Source organism: Adelges cooleyi, unplaced genomic scaffold, assembly GCF_023614345.1.
Source record: "Adelges cooleyi isolate 19-005CV unplaced genomic scaffold, UGA_ACOO_1.1 ACOO_flye_CR_arks_rails_tigmint_CR_PRNA_399, whole genome shotgun sequence".
Lineage (NCBI taxonomy): Eukaryota > Metazoa > Arthropoda > Insecta > Hemiptera > Adelgidae > Adelges > Adelges cooleyi.
Window position 1 is genome coordinate 76,454 of NW_026096077.1, and position 22,437 is coordinate 98,890.

At 30.1% G+C, this 22,437-nt stretch overlaps 1 long non-coding RNA gene across 1 annotated transcript; it reads left to right on the forward strand.

Annotated features, from left to right (window-relative positions):
- The first annotated feature begins 2,347 nt into the window (after positions 1-2,347).
- LOC126841618 (uncharacterized) lies at positions 2,348-3,617 on the forward strand. The gene is made up of 4 exons (XR_007686213.1): positions 2,348-2,358; positions 2,603-2,668; positions 2,890-2,922; positions 3,411-3,617. It is a non-coding gene; the product is annotated as an uncharacterized LOC126841618 (long non-coding RNA).
- The last annotated feature ends 18,820 nt before the right edge of the window (positions 3,618-22,437 follow it).

The window sequence follows — 22,437 nt, forward strand, 5'->3', positions numbered from 1 at the left end:
ATCAACCTTCTTCGTCCTTAGTATTATTATTAGTCGACATAAAAATTAGTTGTGTACAGAAATCAGTCATACATTATAAAAATAATGAGGGCAGTAATAGCACAGTGCTGGCGTTACATTGAACTAAAAATATCCTAAATTTCCAGGTTACAGTTTAGTAGCTTTATCTATCACTTCCCTACGTGAAATAAAATTTGTTGACAATTGTACGCCCTATAAGCTGTGGTAGTCTATTACAGTTGTAATAAAAAATAACTTAATATGCCAAATCTAGAGTAGAGAAATATGCATACATTGGGTTTTTTTTTTTACATATAAATATTGTATTAATTAGTTTTGTTTGCGTTTAGGGAGAGGAACATAATGTGGAACCGCACCCAAATGAACCTATATTAACAACAGAACACAGAGTAGACGAAGACGAAGCCGAAGAGGTCCCACGTGGACCAACGCCGGATTTGGTAAGTCTAAAATACTAGAAATTGACTATGGCCAAATTTTATTCCCCCTTTTTTACAATCTATAAATGCTTATAGACTAATTTCCTTAAAAGGGTTGGATAATTTTTCTTGCCACTGGCTTTCCTGGTACCACACTTCGTTCTATTGAACTAAAACTATCCTAAATTTACAACTTACAGACTAGTAGCCTTATCAATCGCTTTCCTACGTGAAATACAATTTTTTACGATTGTACTCCCCATGAGCTGTGGTAGTCTATTACAGTTGTGATAAAAAATAACTAAAAATGCCAAAACTGGAGAAGAAAAATGTTAATACCTTGGGTTTTTTTTTAACATATATTTAAATATTGTATTAATTAGTTTTGTTTGCGTTTAGGGAGAGGAACATAATGTAGAACCGCACCCAAATGAACCTATATTAACAACAGAACACAGAGTAGACGAAGACGAAGCCGAAGAGGTCCCACGTGGACCAACGCCGGATTTGGTAAGTCTAAAATACTAGAAATTGACTATGGCCAAATTTTATTCCCCCTTTTTTACAATCTATAAATGCTTATAGACTAATTTCCTTAAAAGGGTTGGATAATTTTTCTTGCCACTGGCTTTCCTGGTACCACACTTCGTTCTATTGAACTAAAAATATCCTAAATTTACAACTTACAGACTAGTAGCCTTATCAATCGCTTTCCTACGTGAAATACAATTTTTTACGATTGTACTCCCCATGAGCTGTGGTAGTCTATTACAGTTGTGATAAAAAATAACTAAAAATGCCAAAACTGGAGAAGAAAAATGTTAATACCTTGGGTTTTTTTTTAACATATATTTAAATATTGTATTAATTAGTTTTGTTTGCGTTTAGGGAGAGGAACATAATGTAGAACCGCACCCAAATGAACCTATATTAACAACAGAACACAGAGTAGACGAAGACGAAGCCGAAGAGGTCCCACGTGGACCAACGCCGGATTTGGTAAGTCTAAAATACTAGAAATTGACTATGGCCAAATTTTATTCCCCCTTTTTTACAATCCATAAATGCTTATAGACTAATTTCCTTAAAAGGGTTGGATAATTTTTCTTGCCACTGGCTTTCCTGGTACCACACTTCGTTCTATTGAACTAAAAATATCCTAAATTTACAACTTACAGACTAGTAGCCTTATCAATCGCTTTCCTACGTGAAATACAATTTTTTACGATTGTACTCCCCATGAGCTGTGGTAGTCTATTACAGTTGTGATAAAAAATAACTAAAAATGCCAAAACTGGAGAAGAAAAATGTTAATACCTTGGGTTTTTTTTTTAACATATATTTAAATATTGTATTAATTAGTTTTGTTTGCGTTTAGGGAGAGGAACATAATGTAGAACCGCACCCAAATGAACCTATATTAACAACAGAACACAGAGTAGACGAAGACGAAGCCGAAGAGGTCCCACGTGGACCAACGCCGGATTTGGTAAGTCTAAAATACTAGAAATTGACTATGGCCAAATTTTATTCCCCCTTTTTTACAATCTATAAATGCTTATAGACTAATTTCCTTAAAAGGGTTGGATAATTTTTCTTGCCACTGGCTTTCCTGGTACCACACTTCGTTCTATTGAACTAAAACTATCCTAAATTTACAACTTACAGACTAGTAGCCTTATCAATCGCTTTCCTACGTGAAATACAATTTTTTACGATTGTACTCCCCATGAGCTGTGGTAGTCTATTACAGTTGTGATAAAAAATAACTAAAAATGCCAAAACTGGAGTAGAGAAATAATAATACCTTGGGTTTTTTTTTTACATTTAATTAAATATTGTATTAATTAGTTTTGTTTGCGTTTAGGGAGAGGAACATAATTTGGAACCGCACCCAAATGAACCAAAACCAATCACAGTAAGTCTGAAATACTAGAAATATATTGTATGAACTTAAAGCCTTATCGATTGCATCCCTACGTGGAATATAAACTTTTGGCGACTGTTCGCCTTATAAGCTGTGGTACTCACAGCTGGGTACTGTATTATAGTTGTAATATAAAAATAAATATGCCAAAACTGGAGTAGAGAAATATTATTACCTTGTGTCTTTTTTTTGCATATAGTTAAATAATGTATTAATTAGCTTTGTTTGCGTTTAGGGAGAAGAACAGAGAAGAGTTGATATGGAGGACGAAGAGGTCCCACAAGGACCAAGGCCGGATTTGGTAAGTCTAATATACTAGAAGTTTACTATAGTCAATTTTTTTCCCCCTCTTTTTACAATCCATAAATGCTTATTAACTAATTTTCTTAAAAGGGTTGGATAATTTTTCTTTATTTTGTTTTTAAATTGAAGTTTTTGGGGTTTAAAAAATCTGAAAATTAGACCACAGGTAAATTTAAAATATACAATTATATCAATTTTTTCTTTATTTTGTTTTTTCAGCGACGTTATATGGAAATGTTGGTTAGAGAAGAGGTAAGTACCAAAAATAAAAATTTGTCGTTTAATGAGATACTATGGGAATACGACCCTAGAATGCATGGACATTTAATCGACTATACTGGAAGATTCATTATGGATAAGACAATCAATTTCTATTAAACTATTTCGAATTTTGTAGTTTTTCAATTGAAAACTTTTGTTTATGTTATTTTACAATATGAGGTCGTATTCAAATATGTATCTTTCTGATTTTCTCTCAGAGCTCTATCAACTTTTAAAATTTAAATGGTAACATCTATGTATATTTTATTGGCTCTTTTAATTAGTTAAGTGCGGTAAAGTTGTAAAATTCTCCTTCCCCTCTCCATATTTATTACATATTTATTGTTATTTCAAAAATTTTTAAGCAAATTATCGCTTATCTAAAAAGTTTATCAAATATTTATACATGGAACCTGAGTTTTAAGAGTTGATTACACCCTGGTAAGTTGTTAATAAAACAATTTTTTGATAATTTTCAGAGGAGGAAGCATGCTTGTATGAGGTGCAAGGAGTTCGGGCACCTCGGGCACCAGTGCCATCTGCCCTGGGTGGAGTCCAAAGAAAGTCCCGAACATTATGCAAGAAGAACCAGGGGGCGCCGTAGGCGTTAGAGATCACTCTAGTGATCTCAGTACATGCACCGTTCTATACCCTGTTCGCTAAGAGAGCATGCCGGGCAGTGTTGGGCAAAATCGTAATCATAATTACCATTACGTTTATAATCATGAAAATTTTAAGGTGTGATTACGATTACACTTATGATTATGGTAACGATTACTATTACACTCGTAATCACAACCTTTTTCTATGATTACGGCCGTATACACAGATTTCCTCTGTGATTACAGTCGTATTTATACTTTTTTCTGTGATTACAAGTGTAATCATAATTAAATTCGGGATTATGAATGTAATCGTAATCGTAATCATATCTCCGGTATCTGTGATTGCAATCGTAATCGTAATTATATCTCCGGGCCTGTGATTATAATTGTAATCGTAATCACACCTTAAAATTTTATGATTATAATCGTAATTATGATTACGATTACGCCCAACACTGATGCCGGGTTTGCACGTGTAGACTGAAGACTAAGTAGCAAGACTAAGGCAGGCAGACAGAGCGGACTTACGGGGGAACGTTAGTCACATGCCGCAACCCAACGAAAATTGGCCGTTCTGCGCACCCCCCCGTGGCACCAAGTGTGACTAACGTTTCCCCCGAAGTCCGCCCTGTCTGCCAGGCTTAGTCTTCAGTCTACATGCGCAAACCCAGCATGCTCTCTTAGCGAACAGGGTATAAAATGGTGCATGTACTTTTTGGCCTGGCTTTGATACCGGCACATCAAAGCCGACTAGGCCCTTATTTTGGTCGCCGGGGTTCCCACTCTAGCCGCATCTTCTCCGACTTCGATACCTCCTACCACTCTACCTCTAGTCCGCCAAATGCTTTTAATCTCCAGTTCTCCGGTTTTATCGGTCCAACCACCACTGCTTATGTCCTGGGTACTTGACCCTTTAGCTCATCCGCCGTCACTCTCCTCCGGCCGCCTCTTGTTGGCGCATTGAGAAGTGGCGCAGACACTCTTGTGGCGATCTCCTATCAACCTCGCTCCATTCCACAAGTTGCTCATGAACCTTACTCGCATGTCACTGGCCGGGCCAGTGTGAAGAGCCGGCGACATTTCGGCTACCGACTACCGTTTGACAGTGTTGGGCAAATGTAATCTGTTTAATTATTACGATTAATAATAGTAATCAGTAATCATCGTGTTAGATTAATACAATCATATAAATGTAATCATGATTACATTTATGATTACATTAATCTTTCAAATGTGATCATGAAATGATTAATGATTATATTTTTTAACCGCCATAGGTTTTATGTATTACATAATACATATATAAAAAAAAATATATGGGATGTCTAAGACGATTTGACCTTTGCAATATCATCTAGACAATTATTATTATTTTGTAATAAGCCTGGGGCGGTTAAACAATTTTTTTTTATAATGTTTTCATGATTACAATTGAAAATATAATCATGATTACTGATTACTTTTACAAAATGATAAAATGATTAATGATTAATTTAATCATGATTACAATGTTGTAATCGATTACGTAATCCAATAATAAATTAATCGGTTACGCCCAACACTGCCGTTTGAAGGGCATTACTGCCAATATCATACTACAATATACATGTATTCTTTTTTTTGTCCCTTTAAGCATTTTTGTATTGTCGTACCTATTGCACCACACCTTCAGTTTTGCGCAGGCAAACCCTCCCACTTCTGATGTGATGTGGTGTAAATAGATGAATAAAAGCCATTTAAATACAAACTCCACCCCATTGAATTGTAATAACTTCAAAGTTAACATTATAATTTTTTTTTTAATAAAAATTGTTATAATATCTAATGTAAAAAAAAATATTATGTAAAACCATCTGGTTAAAATCATATTATTCTTGATAATGTGTGTATAATAATACGTATACAATAACCGTAATGTTAATAAATACAGTACTAATTGCTAAACAAAAAAAAATGTTTTTTATTTAACTAAAATACATTGATAATAATATACAAGGTAATGCAATGTTTAAAACCAATTGCGTAATGTAAACATTTTATAAAAAGTACAGTGTTGTTTAGGGCTTAAATCATGTGAAATAAACACGTTGGGTATCCATCATCAGAGTGTAATTGATCTATGCGAGGACAAACAATATCTTCAAGGTTAATTATGTTAATATGTGATAAACTCATGTAAAGTATCTTTTTTCTGTAGTCCATATATGGTTGTAAATGTTAAAGCATTTAAAATTATTGATAGTTCTTCCGCTTCATAATGAGGTGCCATTGAGTGAAGGTGTTTGGTTAGCCATTTGTTAACATTTTGTGTTTTAATGTTTAAAGATTGTGTAACATACATACCTACTTTTTTATATATATATATATGTATATATATATATATATAAATAAAAAATAAAAAAAGTACCAACCAACCAAGTTCATACTTACATTGGGTTCATTCGGTTTTTATCGAGAGCTCAGACAACACATCTGTCCTTTTTTTCTTCTTGTACTTTTCGTTGGTTAAAAATGGAATACGAAGTTGTCGACGGATTTCGTAAAAATAGTAAGCTACATCATAGTAATGATGGCTTTTTTTACCGCGTAAAGAAAGTGAGGCTATCGTCTACCTCACTAAGTTGTATAAAACCCAACTGCACTGCGAGAGGTATGATTTATTGCTATATATTATTTTAGAAAATTAATCTTTTTTCTCAATATGAACTATTTGTAACCCGATTGTAAATGGAAAACTGAAGCAATAAGTAGTTAGACGTAATCTTACTTATTTTACGAATACACAATAAAGCAGTGTACCATTTAAGTATAACTCAACAGAAGATTTTTTTTAATTAGGTAATACTCCACTTAATTAGAAAAATATCTTTTAAAAGGCTTGAAATAAAAACCGTTTTATTTGATTTTTTTTAGAAAATAACACTATTTTTCAAAGAAAAAAGGCCAGCACCATGAGTTGCCCTAGTACACAATTTATAGATTTTAATATGATAATTTACAAAAATTGATCAATGGGTTAACTATCATGAATATTTTGTGGCAATTAGTATTTATATTCATAATAATTATTTATAATCCGATTTGGTATAAAACATAACAATGATTAAAGGGATTGAAAGCGGACGATTTTTAAGGGGTTTTATAAAAGGCAATATTTAAGAAAAAAGCAACTTTTCGAACATTTTATTTAGTTACAGGTTACTTTGTAAAAGCTAGAGGCATCATTTTTAACTTTTACAATTTATTCTCCGAGTAAATGCCATTTTGTACGTACAAGAAATTAATTAAGGGTATTGCATACGGTCGGTTTTTAAGGAATTTTGTATAGGCAATATTTAGGAAAAATGGTTTTAATAAATTTTGACCATGTCAATTAATTTACCGGTTAATTTGTATAAGCTTCATGGTGTTATTTTTAATTTAAATCATTTTGTCTATGAGTAAAGCCACTTTAGTTAATATAGTATACATTTTTTGTTCCATCGCACAGGCTGAACCAGTGGTCCGATAATTTATCTGAAAATATATTTGAATTTGCCATGAAGTTTACTTCATCGGTCAGGGCACTTTTTTGATATCTTATTCCTACTATGTACAAAACCAGTTTGAATATTATAAAAAATTTCAAATTTTAAAAGGGTAAAGGTAAAGGGTTTAAATTAAAAACCGAAAGTGTGCCCTGAACGATCCTAAGTAAACTTCATGACGAATTCAAATCTGTTTTTAGATTGTTTATCGGATCACCGTGTTGGCTTATGCAATTGAATAAAAATGATGTTTTGACTGAAAAAATTGACCGCATGTAATCCCCCCTTAAGACCTAAAATCTTGACAAAATTATGCCTACTTAATATGATTGAATTTTAATTCTGTATAAATATTTGGGCTCATGAGCTTTTTCCCTAGGTTACCGTGGAAGTCGGATTAATAAAACAATATAAAGGATACTAAAAACTTAAGAAATTAAAATAGGATTTAAACACAATTTTAATTGAAATATAAAATTATTTACACAATAACCTTGAAAAGAGGACGATTAACTTGACATTTTTTATATAAAATTCAAATTGGACATTCTACGTAGGCGTAATTTTGTCAGGATCTTAGGTCTAAAACTTCGAAAAAACCAGTCCGCTTTTAATCCTCTTAAGGCTGAAAACAGTTTATAACATTAAACTCTTCTTAATACAATATTGTAATTTTTTTTATTATATAAAGGACTTATCAGGAATGATAGATTTGAGGTGATCGGACTTCATAATCATGATCCTGATATGGAATATTTGTCCGCTGTACGTGTAAAAAGCCAAATTCTTCATCGTTGTTCAACAGAATTGACCAGTCTTAAAGCCATTTATGATGAAAAAATAACACAGTAATACCTACCTTTAATAATAATTTAAAAATTAATATCAATGACGGCATTATTTATTACATTATTTAAACTGAGCTGATTAATTGTATTTAAAACTTGATGTCTCACAAACACAGGCGGAGGCAACTGTGGCAGCTGAGCTGCCTCACTTAAACCTATTTTGTTGCATAGTGATCTGTGATCGTTTGGTTTATCCATAAGTTATTTACATAATATATATTTGTAACTAAAAAATCTAGCAAGCCTAAAAAATTGTTTAACCTAAATAGGCGTAAATAATTGCGTAGTTAATTATAATTTAAGTATTTATGTTGAATCAGTAAATTGATAAAATAGGTGTACGTCTTAGTACACTTTTGAAAACTAAGTCATGCTGTAAACTACGTTCATTTAAAAATGTCCGTATATTCCTCTTAATTTAATAGAAGTAGGTTAATTTAAGCATGTTGTAAGAGTTTTAGACTACCATTATTAATTATTTACAAACTACTAAAAAGACAAGGTTTTTTTAACACGCTTATATTAGCTTCACTTGTATGTATGTATGTTTGTATGTAACTATGTAACTAAAAGAGATAGGCAACCGAACGTACATGCGTGTATTCATTGTTGCACTGGGCCGATGTCACTACATTTAAAAATAACATTATATATTGCCTCCCCTGTAATTGAAGCCCGCAAACGCTTGTGGTCATTAAAATGCATATTAAAAAGTTATTTTATACATCTTATTAGTATATTTTCATAGAACACTAAATAACTGTATACCTATAAACGTATTTCGTAAGCCTTTTTGTTCAATAATAATAAAACAAAATTTGTTTTATTATTATTGAACAGAAAGTATTTAATACTTAATGAAAGTCCTACCGTTTTTAAATATAAGAACACTTAATATTAAAATTAAGTTCTCAAATCAATCAGCTCAGCATAAGCATAATTATTTAGTAGTTCAAGACTTACATATTCTATACTTAGATTAAACCATGTTAACACTCAATTGGCGTACACCAGCTTATTGCGAACTATGGAACGGGCCAGGGCCGAGACTCAGCCATCGATACCCCAGACTCTCTTGGGATATGCGGGCAATTTGTCCGACCCGAGGTACCGGCATCTATTTTTAACGTCTAGCAACGAGGAGTTGTATAGGGGCTACATAGATGGAGGTGTAGAAGCTGGCGAAGCAGTGGTTTTCATTTCGCCTGCAATGATGAAGTAATCATTTAATTAACAATGAAAAAATATGTGTAACAAAGAAAACAGTCGGATATCATATATTTTATCCAACAATATACAGGTCGGATTCCCACTGTATTCCCAAATTTTAAAATTATTTTTAACATTACCGACAAATACTGCAACATGCGAAAGAAGTTTTTCCATATTAAAACGTATAAAAACTTAACTTAGATGTACTACTGGGCAAGATCGTTTAAATGATTTAGCAATACTCTATGTGCATCGAGATCAAGAAGTCAAACAAGGACGATGTTATAAAAGAATTTGATGCCACAGAGAATGGACGACGCATGATTCTTCACTAAATTGAAAAATAAATTTTAACTTACAACAATATATGAAATCAGAAATTGTATATTTGTGTGATAAATTAATGTAAATAAATGTTTAATTAAAAAAAATAAATTATGAGATTTATGATATATTTTTACCTAATTTTTATGAACAATTAACCAGGATTCACCGATATACCGACTGCTCACTCCCTTCTTTAGACTACAACTAAATTAAAAATAATATTCAAGATGCTTGCTACCCCATGAATTTACTCCAAATGACGTCCCTGAATCAAAACCTATAATTTTAGTTATTATCAAAATTAACGCTATTATTCTTCTCATGACACGTAGGTAACAAAGCACAAGCATTTTTCTATATAAGCTCCATATTATACGGCATAATATTCAACTGTTCAATATAATAATGAAATTTATGAACAGTTGAATTGGCAAATATTATTAATGTAGGCATATTACCATAAGTTTAAGTTATACCATTTTATACAAATTTACAACACTAGTATTGTCTATGAAAATATACATGTATAATATACATATGCCATCAAGCATATGCAATGACTTTCAATTTATTATTGTAAATTATAATATAATATATTAAAATTTAATTATTGAATATAATTGATATTGTTTATTTGGGTCATGGAATATAAGTATGTTATAAGTAATAAATATAATATAACCTTATATGGTATTATATGTGAACACTATAGAAATCATTGAGTAATATTTAAAAGTTTTTTTAAACAAGGACCAATTACATTTTTAACCTAGATTATATCATATATAAGACATAGTATTAAGGTGTTGGATTTACCATTCTATTACGGCTGCTGTTATAACTGTAACGTACGTTGAATAAATTTTTCTCTATATTTATACAGTGTGTTTTTATGTTTAATAGTATTGTGTTCAAACATATTATTGTTGTGTTTTATTTTCTACTTAAATACTAACTTCCACCAAGATATACAGGCGTATACCGCAATATTAATGTTTGCAAATTATAACTGTACAAAAATAAAACAAAATTACGACCAATGTTGTACATTTTGTAAGACAATTTAGTGCCAGATTTACTCTACATTTACACATTATGATTAAGAAATGGAAAATAAACGTTTCATATCTCATATCAACGGACTTTCCCGTATTTCTTTGTAAATACTTAAATGTATTGTAAATAATTGACCATTCACATTTGTGATAATATAGAAGCAAGCTACAGTTTTTTCTTTTAGTCGCCGCACAGTGGTCGGAAATCCAACTTAAGGCGGACAAAATTATTTTATTTACAATATGTGTTCCTAATGTTAATAAATTTAAATTTAAATTATTACAAATTTTATTTTTATTTTTACAGTAAACAGACATTATTATTTATTAAGAATTCAGAGGCCCTTTTGTTCTTAAAAATACAGACAAATCATTGTACACGATTTTGTTATCTTCATCAATAACCAAAATGTGTTATAATAACCGTTAAACAAACAACATTTATAGGGAAATAACAAATATGCTTATCACCAGGGCTCGGAACTTATCACATACAATTTGAAAGTGCTTTTTTTTGCTTATTTGAAGGTTTTTTTTTCTTCCTGGTATTTCGGTGGTATTAATACATCATAATATATTATCTAAAGAGCATCGTAATGTGATAAACACGAAAGGTAAGGGATAACGTAATATTGATTAATGATTTGTCCATCTCGGTCGCGGGTTTGTATTCAATTCTGTTTTTGTTAATGGTTTTATTGTAGTCTTGGAAAATTGGCACAAATGACAAATATCTAGTATTTATAATTATAAGGGGACATTTTTTTACGGAATACGGTTTTTTTTTAATTTTTAGGGAAAGGAGGAGGGTTAACATTTTTGAGATTGCTTTTTTTTTGCTTATTTGAATGTTTTTAAGTGCTTTTTTGAGTCCTTAAAATGAAGTTTTTTAGCGCTTATTTTGATGATTTTAAGAGCTTTAAGTCCCGAGCCCTGCTAATCACAGACGCAACTCGACGCAAATTAAAATTATGTCATTGAAAAGATAAGAAGTTTTTGAATAATACCTATATATTTTTATATGATCATTTTAGATTTCTTCTTATATAATGTCTTTTAAAATGTAAAGCCACTACTAAAAAAGATTTTTATTAGTGATGCAATATATATACAGTATGTATTCATTAGAAAAATATGTATGAATTAAATTTAAAAACTAAATTTTATAATTAAACTTACCATTTGTATTGATTTCCATTTTAAAAAAATTACTAAACTTTTATAAAATTGAACAAACGCTGAATCATCGACGAAGAAATTAATTGATATACTTAATCAACCGTAAATATAGTAGATTTTGTCTCTAATCGTTTTACAGTTATCGCATTTTAAAGTGGTTATCGTTGCTATAATAACCCAGAGGCTATTAAATAAAACAAATTTACTTTAAAATGCAAAAAAAAAATATATTATTATTTTTGAAAAATCTTAGTGACTAATTCCTTAACATCATATAACACAATTTTTAAAGTGGCATTTGTGTTAAGTAAATTTACCATCTTTTATAATTTTAGCTGTGTATTTATTTACCATGCGTATTTTCCAGAGCGTTGGACGGTGTGACCCCGGTTAAATAAAAAACATACAAAATAAAATATACGTGTACACTAATTAGTTTTAAAAAATGGTATCAATGAATATTTCACTCTCTTTCTTCCCACCATTAAGGCGCATGTTTGAATTGATCGATAAAAATGGCCATTTAATGATAATATGACTACAAAAATATATATTTTAAAATAAATGTTTTTTTTTTGTAGTTCCGCCTATATGTAAACGTATAATATAAAAAAATGTACATATAAACTTATTATACGCCATATAATTTTGGAAGTGTTGTATAATGATAAATAAGTTTTTTTTTAAATGAACATTCATACTCGTAAAAATCAAATATTATGCCTACCAACGAATATAAATAGTATGGTATATATATTAATATAAAGGGCTGCGGGAAAAAAGATCAATGTAAATTTTTTTTTGAAAATTAGATTTTGGTATCAAATTATTTGTATTGACGTATTGTATCTTTTATGCGCTCGAACTAGGGAAAAAACAGATTAGTCGAGTGAATAAAAATATATTAAATTTTTCCCAACTAATAAATATAAAAATATTAAAAAAAAAAAATAAATAATTAAAAAAAACCCGAATAAGCAAGTCACCGTACGGTACCACTGCAGGTAGAAGAATAAACATACCGCGGACGCGGTGGCCGGTCACCGGTGGATCGGCACTGGGCGGCAAAATTTTCGGAGACATTATTTTCGGTTAATGCATGTTTCGGCTTAAAAATTGTTCGATGAAAATATTTTCGGAACTATTATTTTCGGCGTTAATGTTTTTCAGCTATAATAATTTTCGGTAAAATTATGGTCGGACCAAATACTTTCGGCTAAAATATTTTCGGCTTTTTTATAGCCTCCCAATAAAATACTTCTTTGTATAATAGGATAATCTTGAAATATTTTACAAAATATATTATATTACTTTTTTATATCCACTGTACTACTGTATATTTACTATCGGAATTTAATTCTATCAGCTTTAACGATTACGCTGTAAAGCAAAGGAAGTGTAATGGTGTATACAGTAGCTCAAAAGGGATGAATGGGGTTGCCTAGTAATACCAAAGAGTTACTGTAGTGTCAAATGTGTAATGTATGTATAATGTTGATAATTTGAAAACTTTAATAATTCAAAAAAGTTCCTTTTTCGGTTATCATTAGTACTTAAACTAGAATTGCCTCACCGGTGCAACAAACAGTTAACTAAACAAAATACAATTGTGAATAAAATTCACACACAACAAATTAACTTAATTTCTGGCCAAGGGTGTAGCGAGGTCATTGTTCCCAAATCCATTCGGCCGACTGACTTTACAAAAACAAAATGTACACGCACAAGAACTAATTAGTCATTTTTTTCCCCTTACTTTTTAATTTTCTCAATGTTCTTATGTTAAAATTTTAAAACTAATATGTACGCAAAAATAAGAATACTTGTTAAGAACCCCTTAATATTTCTTGTGTATTATTGTATGGTGTATAAAACACACATATGGTCGTCCGATTACTGTCGGCCGACAGGAATGTGCTGACCAAAGGGTTTTAGCGTGAGACCCGACTAAAGTCCCCCGTTATCCGGTGCCCTGTCGTTAGTCGTAATTCTACTATTCACTTGTGTTGTTCTACGTCTTAGTCCTACATCTTAAGTTAAACCATACTATTTAATATTGTTGTCTAATGTTATTCTATGTCTATCGTGTAACTAACATTATTTTTGTTGCGTTAATTCTATTAAATCAATTCTAATTCATACGGAAACGAGTGTTGTTTCAACTTATTTACTTTGGTCACCTTGGAGCCCTAGGCCCGCATAACAAACTTTTAAATGAATATATTTATAAAAAAAAATGCAATGGATACAAAAAGTGGTTAAATGTTATTTCATATTTTTTTTTAGAACCGCCCTTGTTAAGACCATTTTTTAATAAATAATAATATAATTTTACTTAATACTAATAAAGAATAACAAATATACGAAGTAAAACAGGGCTGCGTATACTTTCGTCCCTAAGAAGGTATATTTGGCAGGCAATTCAACCGGCGCACGACCGTAAAAATACGGTCTGCCACATTACTGTCCGTAGCATTATTTTTTGCGAATTTGTACGGTCCGTGACTATACTTTTTTTTTCCGTATTTGTACGGTCCGTGACAATATTTTCCGTGACTTTACGGCTTCCCCGCGTAGACTTGTATGTAAACCTAACCTAACCTAGCCTACCTAACCTACCTAACCTAACCTTATGTATATATATTTCCAAGTATATAAGTACTTGCACAAGACCTGTGAAGAGTTAACGTATACAACGATTTGTTTTTAAAAAATCGATCAGCACATAAAAAAACACCACGACGTCGTCGTGTCGGCGATGATAGCGTAAAATCCTCTAAACAATATTTCCTTATAATAATATTACTATCACGTATCTTAAGACAATCTTAAGACCATGGGCCGTCGCGTACTACCGCACAGCTGAAAGAATATTGTGACCCACACTGCAAAAGCAATTACTTTGGGTAAACAACGATTTAAAAAGTTGTTGTAACAAATCGAGTTTCGTTTGCATAGAGTTGTTTTCTACTCAAATCTTTAATATAAACAGGGCAAGATGTTTTTTAATGTACGGTATTAATACTAACCTAACCGCCACCACGTGGTACAGGTAGGGTTAAGCGGGACGAATGTAAAAGCGTAGTTTTTTTCAAATGTCAGTAAAAGTATTGAGTTAAAGCTAAAAGTAATTGTCGACGGTATCTAAAAATAGCTTCACTACATATGTTCTGTTGTATGACGGTATTAATAAAAACGATCCGATAACATGCGATATTTCTACAAAATATATTTGCATAAAAAAATGAACCAGTAAACTTTTGAAATACAAAATCATATTATTTTACAATATTATGTAGTTTGTGTTCCAAGTTGGTATAAGACGGGTTACGCACCATGGCTGTGGCGTACAGCTGCTTGAAGTATATACAATTAGTTTATACAATAATAATATAAGTTATGGGAAAATTGTTAATGTATGATAACATTATATGATATGTGAACGTTTCAAATGAATAACAATATAAATTACAATGACACTGACGATTATCCATACTAGAAACATCGGCAGAAATACCATGATAGTCAGAAGTTTCAGCAACAGTGCATAAGAAGTCAATACAAGTAGCCACGGTGCAATAGCCGTGAGTAAGAGTACCAGTATGACAATACTAGCAAAAATCAGCACAATAGCTACTGCACTGACCACAACTCCGTAACACACCTTTGCGAATAGGCCTTTGCCCATTTCTCGGATGCCAGTCAGAAAGGTCGTTCCAACAACCTGTTAAATACATTTGAAGAATACAGCGATAGAGTTAAATTCAACAATTAATTTTAAACTTACAAGTTCTGGTCGGTGGGGTAGGTATATAACTGTTAAAAACAAAATAATATGTAAATTTCTATGAGAAGTTTATTACCTGTGTGTCGACCTGCAGGATCGACAAATTTGGTTTTCCAAATTCAATAAGTGAAGTTCTGTCAAGGTTTTTGACTTCGGGCAACACCATGCCAAAACCCGGGTAGGAAATCATATCTACACTGCAGTGCAAATGGCGGCTGTCCATCGTCAAATTCCAACTGACTTGTTCTTCCTTATATAACTTTTTGAGATAGGTATTTTATATTTTAATAGATTTCGGAAAAACTTTTAAGCGCAAAATATTAAAATTTCTATGAGAAGTTTATTACCTGTGTGTCGACCTGCAGGATCGACAAATTTGGTTTTCCAAATTCAATAAGTGAAGTTCTGTCAAGGTTTTTGACTTTGGGCAACACGATGCCAAAACCCGGGTAGGAAATCATATCTACACTGCAGTGCAAATGGCGGCTGTCCATCGTCAAATTCCAATTGACTTGTTCTTCCTTATATAACTTTTTGAGATAGGTATTTTATATTTTAATAGATTTCGGAAAAACTTTTAAGCACAAAATATTTAAATTTCTATGAGAAGTTTATTACCTGTGTGTCGACCTGCAGGATCGGCAAATTTTGTTTTCCAAATTCAATAAGTGAAGTTCCGTCAAGGTTTTTGACTTCGGGCAACACCATGCCAAAACCCGGGTAGGAAATTATATCTATACTGCAGTGCAAATGGCGGCTGTCCATCGTCAAATTCCAAATGACTTTATGTAGTCCTGATTGGCTCATTGTTCCAATCAACACAACGATCATCAACACAAAAACCGTATAATACAATTTATACATATTGTATTAGTTGTTAGAAATCCTTCGAAACAGGAAAAATTAGAAAAAACGGTTCGGAGAAATATGTTGTTTTACACTGAAATGGTGCGGAGATACAAATGTAATATTAACATCAATAATAACAGTTACGATATAAACAAGCCGTTTTTAATACATATGTACCTATATTTAGAGTATTTGCCAGCATATAAATAAGTATATAATATGTTTTTAAATAACATATGTGTTACTTTTTCTTTTTTGAGTGCCGTAATCGTATATGTTAGACTTATCTTCTAAGATTAATTTCCAACCCATAAATTGTATGAAAAAAATTGTGTTTTATTTTATAAAATATTATTTTACACCAATTCCTTATAACTATAGGTATATTGTAGGAAAATGTATTTATTATTTTATCGGTTGAGCCCTGCATTAATTCACTTTCAAAATAATTGTAATTTTTCAGTTTTTTTACACGTGTATTGTTCAAATAATAACATGTTTTCATATGAAACTAAAAAAAAATGAGAAGCTTCTCTAAAAAAGATTCTATCAATTTAAAAAAAAATATCATGCTTCTAGTACACATTTTATAAAAGCGATACCAAAAGATCTGATTTAGCTTTACTGATTTATTCTATAAAATTATAAATATATATTTTATGATGAATATACTTGATACTTATATGCACAAGTGTAATTTCATAAAATGCTTATATGCGATAATGCAATTTTTTTTGCGCGACCCCCTCCCTCATTTTTTTCCAATAACTAAAAATAATAATTCATGCATAATTGTCTGAAATCGGGTGAAACTGTAATTTTCGAAAGATATTAGTTTTTAGCCATAGAATTGAAATTTTTGGGACTTCACATTGCACTTATGAAATATTGTAAGCATTTCAAAAATGTCCTTATTTTGTCAATTACGTATATTAATGACTACGAACTGTCTGTTTATAAGTGAAAAATATTGTTAAAGTCTCCAAATACATTATAACTATTATTTTAATAAAGTTTCATTTTTGCAGTCTGGAAATTGTTTTCTACTGTACTCACTTACAACTTGTAGCACTAACTGTTAATTTTACAATTCGTGTATTAAAAAAACAAGTTCTTAATACTTGTACATTTAATGGCAATTTACTTACTGTTACTTAATTTGAATAATTATTAATTAAATGAATGTTCTCAGAAATAGCCAAGGAACCAAATGTCTATTTGAAACATGAAAAAATGAGTCATAGTGTACACGTTATTATATGACCTTTTTTACACCGTCTGGTGTAGATAAATAATTGTACCTACTACAACTTTGTGTTCAAATCTAAGGTATTATTACGAAAATTAAAAATGTTATTGTCATTATCGATGGTTATTAGTAAAATAAAAACTTTAATAATCATATCATATAATATACTACTTGAATTTCAAATGTATTAATTTCGTACATTATAAATAAGGTGTTAAACTTAAAGATTAAATATATAAAATGGGTTATCAGCAATGTTGAATATGTTATAATCATTTTAAATAGACTTAGTTAGGAAATGAAATCCTCTTTTAGGGACTTAAAGCTATAAAGGTGTGCAAAGTACACCAAGTAGGTCAGTACAGTGGGGTCAATGCGTAATGGATCAAAGCATGGTGGGTACGTAGATATCAAGACAGATAACCAATATTTGGTTTAAGGGAAGACCCAAATTTTGAATTACTGAAATTAAAAAAAATTACATATTAGGCTATAATTAATCTATAAATATATATATATATATATATATATATCAGAAATGTTTAAGAGTTTATAATTATTTTGAATAGACTTCTTAAAGATCTAAAAGTCTAAAAAATAAGTAGAAAAAATACGTGATTAAGTATTGTTTTTGTACATAAGACAAAAAAAATATTAAGGTTACATAGTACTTGAAAACAACAACTTGTTTTTTATCATTCGTAGGCTGTAGCCAAGATTATTAATTCTAAAATTTCAACCTATATTGAAATAACAATATACATATATATGCATAAAATCGCAAAAAAATCACAGCCAGGCTAGAGCAGAACAATATTTTGCGCGTGTATTGTTCAATAATAAAATATTTTTGTATTAAACTAAAAACGTATGAAGTTGATATAAATTATATTCAATAAATATGAATATATTAGTTTGAAGCGATACCAATAATTATCTTATTTAATAAACAATACGAATACTTCTCGTTTAAATACTAACATTTTTTCTAGTTAAAATAAATAATGAGTAATGACATTTTTAGCTTTTTTTAAGATTTTTGATTCTTGGCTGGAAAAAATAATAATATGTCTTATTAACCAAATTAAAAACTACAGTTTTTTTTGAATAATTTTTTGGTTGTTTAACAACTATCGTTGTTAATTTATAACCGAAGTATTTATATTTAAAATATTATTTCGAAAATTAAAAACGTTATCGTCATTATCGATGGTTATTAGTAAAATAAAAAGTTTTATAATCCTATCATATAATATACTACTTGAATTTCAAATGTATTAAATCCGTACATTATAAATAACGCGTTAAATTTAAAGATTAAATATATGAAATGGGTTATCAGAAATGTTTAAGAGTTTATAATTTTTATTAATAAACTTCGTTAGGAATTGAAATTCTCCTAGGGACAGGGGCCTCTTAAAGATATAAAGGTGTGCAAAAAAAGTAGAAAAATAACGCGCATAAGTATTTTTTAAATAATAAAAAACGTGTTTTTGTACTAAACACAAAAAACAAAAATAATAAGGTTACTTATAAACAAATAAATCGGTTAGAAAAAAAAACGCCTACTCATTTTAGAAAAAGTCACATCATATTATCTGAATTGAATGCATACAATTACCTACCTAGAAAGTAGAACTCTTAATATTTAATGGGTGATACACATAAAGGTAAAAAACCGGGGACCAGAAACGCCACGGTGTAAGATCACAAAGTATACAAATTTTGGGTTTATGATATATTCTACTATGATTAAAGAATATACCATACAAAGTTGAAACTGAAACGAATATTTTTAAAAAATTTATAGAGCTTCGCGATTTTAAGTTGAGAGATACTTTGGGTATTTTGAAGAGAAGCGGTACATTTTTTTATTATTGTCCAAATTAAGTACCTTTTTGTTGACAAGTATAACTCAGTGATAACATCACTTTCAAATAAACGCTTCGATGTAGTTAGAAACTAGGATCAAAGGGTTTTTTTAAAAGTGATTATAGGCAAGTAAGTCAGTACAGTGGAGTCAATGCATAATGGATCAAAGCATGGTGGGTACGTAGATGTTACAGGTCTATAGTATTTATTCAAAACCCAACGACTCGTTTGTATACGGTTGGTAATGTAGACAAAAGACAAATAACTGTTGGGATTACACAAGTCTTTTTTCATCACTGTCTTGTATTCTAATTGACAATTTTTTGTTATTGTGTTCATATCTCTAATATATTAATTGAATTCGTCTTTATTCTTTAATTTGTGGCAGTTAAGAAAATATTATTGTTATATATTTATTAAATGTAATATTAAATAATAATTATACATGTTTACATTAGGACGATTTAATTAAATAATATTTTGTTTTAATATAAAAAATAGTTGTTCGCATTAGCTCTTAGAACATCAGGGTCATGATAAAAAATAATTCAAACATTTGAATAGGTACAAACAACCAAACAAAATACGCTAATAAAACACTTGTTTTTGATAACCAACGTGCCCTAAAATTTTGTATGGTATTATTTTTAAATTTAGCTGTGTGTTAAGACATATTATTATGTACGTAACATTTTTTATAAAACATCAGTGAATTTTTCAAAAAAATGGTTACTTTTGTGATATTTTAAAATTATACATTAAATTTTTAAATATGAAATCTATTACTATAGTCAAAACTTGAAACCCCCCAAAAAATTATTCATCTTTGTCAGACTTGTAGCTGAGTGATACTCAGCTAAATTCACCTAAATTAAAACAATGGTTTTAGCCAGTATTTTGTTTAAGGAAAAACCCAAATTTAAAATTACCGAAGTTAAAAAAATTACATATTAGACTGTAATTAATCTATAAATAAATATATATATTTTAGACAATATAAAAGTGTGAAAATATCATTTTTGTAAAGGGTTTTCTCAAGAAGCACTTTTTCGGTCTACATGATGGGTTTCACAAATTATAGAGAATATCATGGAGTATATTTAAAGTAATAGAACTTATAAAAACCAGTAAAAATCTAAAAGCTTAGAAGGGATTTGAACTCGGTCACTGAACCAGTTTCTTCGGTTAGCAATTATTGGGTCTTTTACTATTCAACTTTTTTCAACTTTTTAATAAGGAAAACCTAAAAAGGGGAAAAATTTACACATTGACCATTGTCAATCATTAGGTTGCAATGTGTATGTTAATCAACAGTTAACGTGTATTGGAAAATATTTCTATTATATTGTTAATTAGGTACGATATATGAGTAGCTATAGCAGTAAATTGTTACAGACAAACGATCAAATCCCTAATCGTATTGACCCTATTACAAAAAAACACATTTTTTAGCACATTATTGTCTTTAGGTACAATTATTTTATTGATACTTAAATACAAGTATAGACGGTGCTATACCATTATAGATTCGCATCGGAGTGTTTATTCGAAAGTAATTTTAACACTTTCAGCTGTACTAATTCATATAGATTTGTAACCTCCCAACCCTAATATAATCCATCCCCACCGCACCAGCTTTTTTTTTATACAAAGATACTTTATCTTTTACTGTTGATGCTAAATAAAATGTCTGTTTGAACTCATAGTATATGCATACTATACAGTTTGGCCTATATAAAAAAAAAACCACTGAACTATTTTATTTTAAAACTTGTGTAACACTGAGTTACATTTGTTTATCACTTGTTAAATTATGTTGGAATGGTCAATGATTTATGCTACAATCATTTGTACTCAACATAAATAATATTTTATTATATAGAAAATACATGTTATATACTTCCATTACAGTAAAAGTTTGCGACCTGAACATAATGTACCACCATAACAGTCAACTATTTTTTCGAGTTTTAAACAACTCATATTATAAAAGTAAACCTTACCTAGGCACTACTGTAGCTTTTGTTTTATATTCTCTATAATATAATGAAAACCAAATTTCAATATGAATAATAACAATATTATTTTAAAGCTGAAATGTAAGTCTCCCTAGAGACATGGGCCTTTTAAATACCTAAAGGTGTAGTAAATAAATAGAAAAATAATGTGCATGGGTATTGTTAAAATATTGGAAAAAATCAGTTTTGTATTTAATGCAAAACATATTTAGGTAACTCATGTATAAATATATCGGTTTGAAAAACAACAGAAACTGTAGGAATGCCTACACATTTATAAAAGTAAAAATCATCTGATTTGAATTTACGTTGATTTAAACTTAGTTAAGAAAGTAAATTGTGTTCAAAAATAAATACAACTATGAGTGATTATATAATGAAAAATTTGATTCGATGTCAATCGAAATATTTAATAATAATTAAATATTTGAAATATTTTTATGGATTTACGAATTGAAGTATACGGTGTCTAATAAACCTTTTTCGTTTAATATGTTATGGATACATATGAGTTCTAACTATTGGTAAATTTTCTACTTAAAGGTCCTAAAATTATGGTTAAAAAACTAAAAAAACAAAAAAACTTGTACCCCCTAACCTAACCCCTAGGTGGGTGGAAAATGGGTGTAATTAAAATTTGAAACAACTGACGTGTGCGGGCATACCGAAGACATCCTTCATTTACTTTGATGCCAATTAACAGGTGTCACATGAGAAATTACTAAATAAAAAATCTTTTTATTTTTTATGAATCTTTAAGTGCAAGGCTAGAATTAAGCAATAAAATAATAGAGTAATTGTATTTAGGTACAATTATATAAACATGGCTATTAAAGTTTTAAAGGACTCGTTAGGAATGGAAATCTGTTAATATAATTGAAATTCTACGTATGGATGAAACTTGTTTAGAGTAAATTGCGATGGAAAATTCCAATACAGATGCCTCTTACAGATCTAATGTTATAGTACATAAACAGA